Raw genomic sequence first — 10374 nt, 5'->3', positions numbered from 1 at the left:
GTTGGTCCCTGTCCAGATGGTGATGGGACTCTCTGTTGCAAGAGTCTTTCCAGCAGCATCTTCAAGTGCAAAGGATGAGACTCCCCAAAGTGTTTTTCTCCTGAATTCTTCCGTTGAGCTGGTCTGTGGCCCTCTTTGACCGCTCCAACACATACAAGATGCACTGCTATTTTTCATCCTAGCTATGCACAAAACATTTCCTGTCCAATGTTCAAGTGCCTGTACTTTGGGACCATTCATTCCTCTGTGATTTCCAGGTGTCTTATCTATGTAGAAACCCTTCTGTTCTTTGATCGGAACTGCTGGGAGAATTCTCTTGGACAGAGACATTCTCAGTCCAGGATGTGAACAAAGACATTGAAATACAGAAGTAGAGTCTCTCAGTTACTCTACGTTTAGCACTGTGTCCCAGGTCAGGCCATTGTCTCATCTATGCTGAGACCAGCAGGGCAGTTCTTGGACCACCCAGGAAATTAATGACTAAGTAGAAGGAATTTGCGGAAAGCTACACCACAGTTATAACTAAAGGACAAACTTGAATTCCATCCTTCTACCACACATCTACATTTCCTTAGCTCTTGTCACAACTGAAATAAAAACCTAGGAAACAGTCCACATGAAACCACACTAGTGCATGTTTTGGAATCTCAGATCAGGGGAATTAAATTACTTACCCTCTAACAGACATATGGTGCTGTTAAGATGCTCTACAGAATCTCATCTGGTCTGCTGGCTCAAAAAGGCCCATACCTTGTAGGTTCTGTGTCATTGTACTTCTCTGGTCTGTAGAGATTACATTTATACTTTCTGTATTTGCAGGCTGGGCCCGTATTGTCAGTAGGGACAGAGCTAAAACTATTCATAACCCATCTCTCACTTTTAGGTCATTTTTCCTGCTTCTAGATCAGACAATGAGCCATCTTGAAAGCAGTTCTGAAAATCAGAGAGCTTGGATGTAGACACAAATCCAAACATTTGGTAAGCACAGAAATACTGGAGACACCTGTCCTATTTCTCTCCTCCTTTAAGGATGTTGGTGTTTTTATAGAAATGCTTACATATTAATTAGTCCAAGGAAAGAAATTGCCCTAACAGTCCAGCAGCTAGGGCATTCACATGTTCGTCTCAGGATCTTAGAAACTGTGTCTCCTTTCAAGTGAAGAAGACTGTCTTATGGTCACATGAAAAGTTTTCATAAAACTTTCCTAAGTTTCTCTTAATTGACAAGAGCTTGCTCATGCCTTACCAAAACCCCTGTATTTGTTCACAGCTGTTCTCAAAGCCTTCTTTATGTTGTTATTTCTTAGGCTGTAGATGAGAGGATTGACCAGTGGAGTCAGAACTGTGTGGCAAACAGATAATGCTTTGTGGAAGTCTCCCTGGGTGTTTGTTTTTAGTATGAAGCAGGCAACAATCAGGGTCCCATAGAAAAGTGTCGCCACAATAAGGTGGGAAGAACAGGTTGAAGAAGCCTTATGCCTTCCTATGGAGGATGGTATCCTGAGGACAGTGTTGCTGATATACACATGAGATATGAGTGTCAAGAGAAATGGAGGCAGTGTCAAAAGGGAGGCCAAGATGAGGGTTACAATCTCAGTCCAGTGAGTATCATTGCAGGAGAGCTTTACCACTGGTGTGAAGTCACAGAAGAAATGATCAATTTCATTTGGGCCACAGAAAGTTAGCTATGGCATCAGAGATGACTATAGCACTAGCCAACAACCCATTCATCCAAGATCCACCTGCTAACTGGAGAAAGTGCCTGCCATTCATTATGGTTGTGTAAAGCAATGGTTTGTATATGGCAATGTACTGGTCATAAGATGACAGTCAGGAGACAACATTCTGCACCTGCTAGCCCAGTGAAGAAAAAGTACCTCAGAAAACAACCATTAAGTGAAATATCATATTTGTTTGTTAGGAAACTTGCCAGCATTCTGGGCAGGATGGTGGAAGTGTAACAGGTCTCCCAGAATGACAGATTCCCCAGGAAAAAGGACATGGGTTTATGAAGGTGATGATCAGTCACAACCAGCACCATGGTCAGGAGGTTCCCCAACACAGTTGTAATGAAGGTAGAAACATCAAGAAGAGGATAAACTGTACTTCTGGAGTACTTTGGAAACTGAGGATGATGAATTCCACAACAGTTTTTTCATTCCCCTGCTCTCCTTTTCTCATGACTATAACAGTTATGGTATGAAAATATTTTGATCTTTTGAGAAGAATCTACCAACTTTTAGTGCAGGTATGTTAACTAACACAGAAGGAGGAATTCCATACAAAATTCTCCAGAAAGATTGTAAATAAAAATCCTGGTTTCCCAAGAGAGTATTTGTGCTAGATAACTTAATGTCCATGAAGTTAATCTCCATCACCTTCCCTATCAGAGTCGAGATTCACCCATCCCCCCTCCAGAAGTTATCGATATCATGCAAAATACATATCTAAAATCAGAAGTACCATACAGAGTTCCATACTTTGAACATAAAGTTTTAGCTTACTTTTAGACTATTATTCATATCTCAAAAAATAAAATTAAAAAAGAAAGTTGGTTTACAGCCTTCGTGTTGGACAAGAAAAATCTGTGCTTGGTACTACACACTCTCAATGAATGCTGGGGACCTAACTTTCTTTGATGCTTTGAAAAAGCCCAGTTGCAGTGGTTGTGCAGAAAACAGAAATTCTTCAGTCACAAGTATTTATTTTGAAGTTCAACCAAAGATTTCATTATGTGCAATGGAAATATATAATTTTCATGTGATTTTCAATTCCATCTCTTGAGGTGTCATTTTCCTGTAGGAGTCAAATATCGATTTACTCCAGTTTTTTGTAATCTTCTGAGCATCAAGCAACCATGTTAGATGGCCAAGTAGATAGTAACAAAGGTAACGAAGTTATTTATCCTGATACCAGATTGGAAAGATAAGAGTATTTGACACGGAAGTCTCGGACACAACATGCATGATCAATGTGATCAAGTTAATGCCACTTTATTAAAGGATACACAGCAATTTATACACTAGCACAAAGCGCACGCGTTACGTTTTGGTTGCTAATAGGTTAAAGCTGCTTGTTCACACGCCTCGCTCTGCTGTACCTACTTTCTGTTTCTCCCTCTTGTTATCTTGTTTTTGACATTCCATTCTCCTTACCTCTGCAACATAGACAGTTTCTCAAAACCCCAATTTCATTATCTCTTTCGACTTTGCATATGTCCTTCACAACAGCTGCAGCTGTGAGGCCTCTCGGTCTGGATCGCTCACAACATGCCTATTTTCTTCCAGCCACTCCACAAGTATTTAATGTTCAGTTTTTATTTTATTTTCTGATATCTAAAGCTACTTTTAAAGATGTTCAGTGGGCACAGTTAAGTCCTGCTAATTGCCTACTTATATCTTAAACAAAATGCCTTTTTTATTCAGAGGTCTTCAGAGATATTTTCTGTGTTTAAAAAAGAAAAAAAAATAACTAATTTTATTACATAACTTACAATGATTATTACTTTCAACTTAAGTCTCAAACTAGCTGAAAAAGTTTGAAAGCTTTTTAAAACAGAAGCTTGATCTACCTGCATGCCATGCTTTTGGTATCTGGACATACACTAGCAACTGGGAACCATCAAATTAGAGGAAATAACACTCAGAATGTCATTCTGTCTTCTTGAAGCCTTTTCCATAATCCCAGTGAAACTGTCACTGCCTCCAGGTTTAATTTTATCTAACTTAAGACAATGTCAATGTAGCTATTTACATGAGAATTAGTATTCAAAACTTCATTTTATGGTGGAAAGAGACTGTTAGCAGTGATTGGTCTGACTCAGTTTACATGTCTCTTTCAGGATACAGTGTCTCTTGCCATAAAAGTCCAGTGACTCTATTGGTTCAGTCTCCACTAACTGTAAGAGAATAAGGAATAACAAACTCAAAGGTAGATGATTATGTTGCAGAGATCTGTGGTTAGTCTTCTTCATTCAACCTGGCTATCAAACTTAAATTTTATATTACTAGCTGAGGTTCAAAGGAATCAGCGAATCAGACAACTCAATTATGAATAAAAACCACTCAAATCTGAGCATAAATTTGGAATTACAATCCCTTGTTTTCTTCTAATTACAAAAAACATCTGTGACTTGGACTTCTAAGTCAGAGAGGTTGGCCTTAGCCTGCCTGCATAATCAATGGGCAGAAGCAAGCAAGATAACTCTCCTTTTGTGTTAGATGGGTAGGCAGATGGGCATTTTGAGATGACCTGAATTAAATCAGTCAGTGTTGTGGTTTAATCCCATCTGGCAACTAAATACCACATGGCTGCTTGGTCACTTCCACCCGGTGGGACGGGGAAGAGAACGGGAAGGGTGAAAGTGGGAAAACTCATGGGTTGAGATAAAGACAGTTTAATCGGTAAAGCAAAAGCCGTATGCGCAAGCAAAGCAAAACAAGGAATTCATTCACTACTTCCCATGGGCAGGCAGGTGCTCAGCCATCTCCAGGAAATCAGGGCTCCATCACGTGTAATGGTTACTTGGGAAGACAAACACCATAATTACAAATGTTCTCCCTTTCCTTCTTCTCTCTCTACTTTTATTGCTGAACATGATGGTCTGGAACATCCCTTTGGGGTCAGCTGTCCCAGCTGTGTCCCCTCCCAACTCCTGCGCAACCCCAGCTTAGTTGCTGGTGTGGTGGTATGAGAAGCAGAAGAGGCCTTGACTCTGTGTAGGCACTGCTCAGCAGTAATGAAAATATCCCTGTAATCAACACTGTTTTCAGCACAAATCCAAAACATAGCCCCATATAAGGTACTATGAAGAAATTTAAGTCTACTCCAGCTAAAACGAGCACAGTCAGGTAATTAAGCATAATAGTCTGTAGTCACTGAATGTTTTTGAGTACCAGAGACATCTACATGTGCCTGACAGATGTGACACAGGCATGCTATAGAAGTCAGTCTGGAAGAAGTCAGTCTTAAACAATGCACCTGGATTGCAGAAAAATAATTCCTGGACATCCCAAGTGACCCTAGGTTCCTCTGTTTTAGCACTTCAGTTTCTCCAGGATTATCTTCTGGAGGTCCTTGTCTCACTGATTCCAGAGGGAACTGTTGACAGCTTGCTCAGACTTTTCCACCAATCTTTTAGATGTCTAAATGCAATGAGATGAGTCTTATTCCAAGGTATTCACAGAAATTGAATTTAACTTTGAAGACCCTCATTCTGTTGTACACATGGAAGATTCCTTTGACATTTGACAGATCACTTAGATGCAGGTAGGATTCATTGTACCAAGCTTTTGTATGATTTTGTATGTTAAAAAAATAAGGGTAGGATTCTATGCAGATTCTTTTTAAAATATGTATTGTCATGTGAGGTACTTGTCTAAGTTCTTATCATAGTCTTTGGAGGTGTTATCAGAGTATAGAGAGAGGGTCACCTCACTAGCATCGTTACTTCTCAGATGCAGCAGTTCTGGATTGTCTTTATCAAATTCCACCTGCCATTTTAGCAAACTTAGTGACTTAAGCAATCCAGTCTTTCTGGAGTTCACTTATTCATTTTTCAGATCATTTAGGAATATTTGTGAGTATCTCAAATACAATGAATTTGAACATAAGAGTCCATGAATTTGTCCAGTGAATTCTTTCTTATGTGATGAGTATTCATTTACTGCTGTATTACATGTTTTATTTTTATTTTTATTTCTTGAGTGAAATGAAGTCTTTTCCCTTTTATTATAGAATGGCTTAATTTCTGTGAAAAGCTCTGGGGAAATTAAAATAGAATGTAATAACCAGGTTTGCTTTATCTACCCGTTTGTTTACAGGTTCGAGAAACTCAGATCTTTAGAAAATCCATATTGTTTTTCCCCAGTGTATCATACTTACTTGTATGTCTCAGGAATACTCTTCTTTTTTAAGATGGACTTCTTAGCATGTTCTTCCCTGGTTTCCCATCAAATGTTTTTTTCAGTTGAAAAATACCATTACAGTTGCTACCCTTCTGTTCTCTATATACTTTTCTGAAGTCTAAGACTATGTAAAGGAAAGAATGGTGAATCACATTGCTAGTGACTGCAGACCATGAAACAAGCCAACCAGAAAGTGAAAGGCATGCTTACCTTATAACAATTTCACGATAAGGTTCACTGTTTCCTTTCTCCTTCCCATTTAGTGAGTCACAGACAGAAATGCAATCACTTCTGACCTGTCTTCTCTTCCCAAATGTTTTATGTACACTCCAGTTTTCAGTAAAACTACCTGCATTCTTCTGGTGCTAGCAATCCCTTTGCTGTGTTTGACTTCATATTCTCCCTTGTTTCATCATTTATTCTGTACACAAGCAAATAGACTCCCACTTTGTATCTGTTAATGAGCATTTCTAGTGATGGTGTAAGTATGTAATGCTTTGACTTTGCTGCTTGGCAATATCAAATCAACAACAGTGAAAAAAAATCAGAGCAAGTCTGAAGAAAGGAATGTTTAACCTCCAAATGCTTCTTTAGACATTTTTATGGGCCTAGTGGTGTACATCACTAGAAACTTCACAAGACTGAATGAAGCAGAGAAATGTCATCATCCTAATCCATCTTCCAGTGACAGGATGGATATTGTCTCACTTCCTCTTCCTAATTCCAAGGCAGATGCATTTGGTTTTCTCTGTAGTCAATGGAGAGAAAACAGACAACCCCTAACAGATGATCTAGTCCCTAGTTTTAGGTACCTTTTTTAAAGGAAAATTAATTTCTTAGGGTGCTGATCTCACTTCTCTGACTACAGAGGGAGACTGCATGACTCCCTTCACCAGCTTTCTCAACCTCCAGCTAGTAAGAATTTGACTCCCAGTAACTAAATGCAAGAAGAAGTGAAACACACTAAATATAATAACTTTCAGATGTGTAGCAGAAGGTAACTTGAAAAAAATCAGTGCAAATATTTTCATATTCATTTGAGAAAACTCAGCAAAATCAGATTAAAAACTCAACTAGATGAAAGCATGTATGCTCCTAACTGCAGTCACAGAACATTTTTGACCCATTCTAAATATGCTCTCAAACCATGTTACTGGGACTGAAAGATCAAAATACTAGTATTTAGCCATCTAAATATAGGTGTCTGCATGTAAATGTAAAGTGGGATAAAGAGGCCAAAAGATAGACATCTAACATCCTTTTAGATTTCCTTAGATACCAGAGACAACTTTGTAGTCACGCAGATGTAGCATAGAACCTACTGGAGACTTGTGCATTTTCAGAATGTCAGCTGGACATCAGACAGGATGCTGTAAATCATCTCAGCTCACATCTATCTATCTAAACTCCCACTAGAGTCAGAGGTATACACCTTGATTCAGTTGCCTGCACTGAAGTGTCATGTCATTTTGGATGCCTTAAGCACCCTGCCTGGCCAATACAGGTGATGGAGGCTAGAGAGCGATTCAGTGTCTGAGGGTGTCCAAAATAAGGATGTTCCCTTTCTGGATGGATATCAGTAGGCCAGACAGGATATACTAGAACAAATCAAGTGGTGCTCAGTATGTGTCTGGACAACTGAATCAATCCTGCCTGGTCTTGCAGTGAGGCTACTGAAAAGCAACAGGTCTACCCTGTATCCATTGCCAAATCTTTACCCTTGTGGAGGCATCAGATGCCACAGGATTTCTGAGTTGAAAATAAAAGTCCTATATAAAAGCACCCACCTATTACTAAAGTTAAAGTTCCCTGTTCACATCCAAGTACATAGATGCTTTAAGTTACATCTCAGCCACAGGTTAAGTGACCTTTTTTTATTTTTTTTTTCTGAAAATCCATTTGAATTTCCCTATGTTTTTTAAAACCTGTTTTAGTGTAAAGGCACAGAAAATAGTTATTTTAAACAAAACCTCTCATTCTGAGAGCATCAGAGTACAATTTATAACAATAGGTAAAATGTCTTTCATCATTACCCACCCCCTTAGCTTTTTTCCCAAAAAAAGTATTTGCCATTTTCAAGTTGAATTCAGTCACTTGAGCTTTCCTGAAACTCTCATTTTGTCTGTACTTGTTAATGAGTGCTCCCATACAAACCAGCCATTCCTCCCTCAGGAAACAAAAAATACCTCACCTGCAACAAGGGGTTATTCAGTGTTTGCATGTTTCATTTTCATGTGCCTTGGCATAACATCTAATGTAGTGCTGCAGAGAGCAGCAAGAATGATATTTCTCTATGAGAGGGGACTAATGAGGAGACAAGGGTGTACAAAACATGGGCAGAGGCAGTCACCTCACCAGCAGGGTACAGTTCTGTGGCACACACAAAAAGGTGAGCAGAACAGGGCCAGTGGCATTAGCAGGTTCCTTTGGGGGCCAGTTACCATCTGATAAACACAAGGTGACAAGTCGGGTCCAAGGTCCATCCAGGAAGCCTAGAAAGAGGTCAGGAAGAGCAGGTGACAGGGCACAGGACTGCTTACAACAGCGCACACAAGTGGGAGGAGAGGTGAAGGAAGATCATCCAGTCCTGAGCTTATGTAGAGCTCCTGAAGCTATGGGCAGAGGGTGAAGGTCCCAGATGAGGCTGCTCATGGCATCTGTGCTCGCTTGAGGCCCTGATAAATTCCAGCTTTCAATTTCTGAGGGAATTCAGCTGGCTTAATGTAGGGTAGGATTCAGTCTGAAATCAGATGTTTAAATTCAGGCATCTAAACTCAAAAGGTAAAATAGTTTCACAATATTTGGTATTTAGATTGTCAATGAATAGAATGTATGAAGTGGTTTCATTTCTACTAAAGATCATTTCCCATAAATCACAGATCTGGCTGAATCCAGGGCTGCTCATGGGTAGTCTGAGCCCCCCTTACACAACACCAAGTCTATTAGGTAGTGCCCCTTTCCCAGTTCCCTGCTCCTGCCATGACTCTGTGTTCAAATTACCACAAGTGGAAAATGTAAAGAAGACCTAAATCTAGAAACAGCCATCTCATCTCCTGTTACCATGGACTGTGTCACAAGCATACATAGGATATACAATTCTTTTCTAATGTATTGTTTAAGGATTTGTCTTCAATAAACATGTCCCAGTGAATAATGCAGGGAGAGTGAGAACTGTGTAAACCACAGGTCAAATCCTCTGCAGAGAAATTAGAGAGTCTGAACTGGCCACAAAGAAAGAGCCTAAGCATTTGAAATCTAATCTTCTTTTTACTTCATCAGGGGAACAACATCATGTCTCAAACTGCTCAAAGGGTTAAGAAGCAGGAGAGCAGTTTATTTAGAACAACATTACCAACAAAACATATGAAAGGGATTTTATAGTGAGCTGCAACTATTTCTATTTAGCTTTCTATATGCTAAATAGTTGTATATAAGTACATAGTAATATGGGAAAGTGAACACTTAGTAAAATATGGTCACCCTGACAAATGAGTCAGCGAGATAATGAGAAACTTCCTTTTAAGGGACCTTGAAAGATGATAGGAAACTTTTGTCGTAAGAAGCCTTGAAAGATAACAGGATATCCATCCATTAATTATGGCATCTGCAAGGATCCATCTGGTTGGAGCCAGTTTTGCGGTTACTGGCTGAAGTAACTCAGAATTCTGGGATAAAGGTGAAGAGCACATGGTGAAGAAGACCATGAGCCTTCCTCCAAAAGACCCTGGCCCACGACCACCGCATGGCAGTACGCATGTGGCAAGAGGAGGAGACTTAGGATAATGAGTTACCAGAAACAATTATAATAATTGCATCTATTCTTAGAACTAATTGTAATAACCCAGCCTATACTAATGAATATGCATGTTTTTGTATCATAAATGATGCCTGCTTCATGATACTGTGTTCAAGCTCAGAGGAGCGATCCCCCTTGCACCCAGCGCTGCAATAAACATACCTGCTTTATAACTCTTTGTGAGTTGTAAAGTTTGTTTCCGCACATCAGTAGCTGTATATAAATATATAGTATATTTATAGATACACTTCCAGGTTTTATTCAGATATAACAATGAGCTTCTATTTGCATTTGTTTTTTTCCACTCTGAAGTTGTAGAAGCTTCTTTAAAAAAGAATATCTAATAAGACTCCTGATTTATATAAAGGGTAAGGGGTGTGGTAATAGTAGGGGAAAAAATTAGGAAGGAAATACCCACAGGTGAAAAGATGTGATCATATGGTACAGATTAGGAATTAGTTGTCTTGCAAGAAGGGTGGGTAGACAGCACAACAAGATCCAAAAAGCCCAACACTCCAGGTCCAGAAATCAAGGAGAGGCAAAGTGTTGCTCTACTTTCATCCTACACAGCAGCAACACTCTTCTACAACAGAGCTGAACTAAACTTTACTGAGAAAATATTGAATAAAAATTTGCAGTTTGGATGAGAGATAGACAAGGTAGTCCCTTCAA

The 10374-nt window shown here is 39.4% G+C and overlaps 1 pseudogene; it reads right to left on the bottom strand.

Annotated features, from left to right (window-relative positions):
- Window positions 1-1235: 1235 nt before the first annotated feature.
- LOC116960300 lies at window positions 1236-2041 on the bottom strand (annotated as a pseudogene).
- Between the last annotated feature and the right edge of the window lie 8333 nt (window positions 2042-10374).

The sequence above is a fragment of the Tyto alba genome, unplaced genomic scaffold (assembly GCF_018691265.1).
Source record: "Tyto alba isolate M040663 unplaced genomic scaffold, T.alba_DEE_v4.0 Super-Scaffold_12, whole genome shotgun sequence".
In the NCBI taxonomy this organism is placed as follows: Eukaryota; Metazoa; Chordata; class Aves; order Strigiformes; family Tytonidae; genus Tyto; species Tyto alba.
Note: the sequence above shows the minus strand (reverse complement) of the source record. Positions and strands in the feature narration are given on the sequence as shown.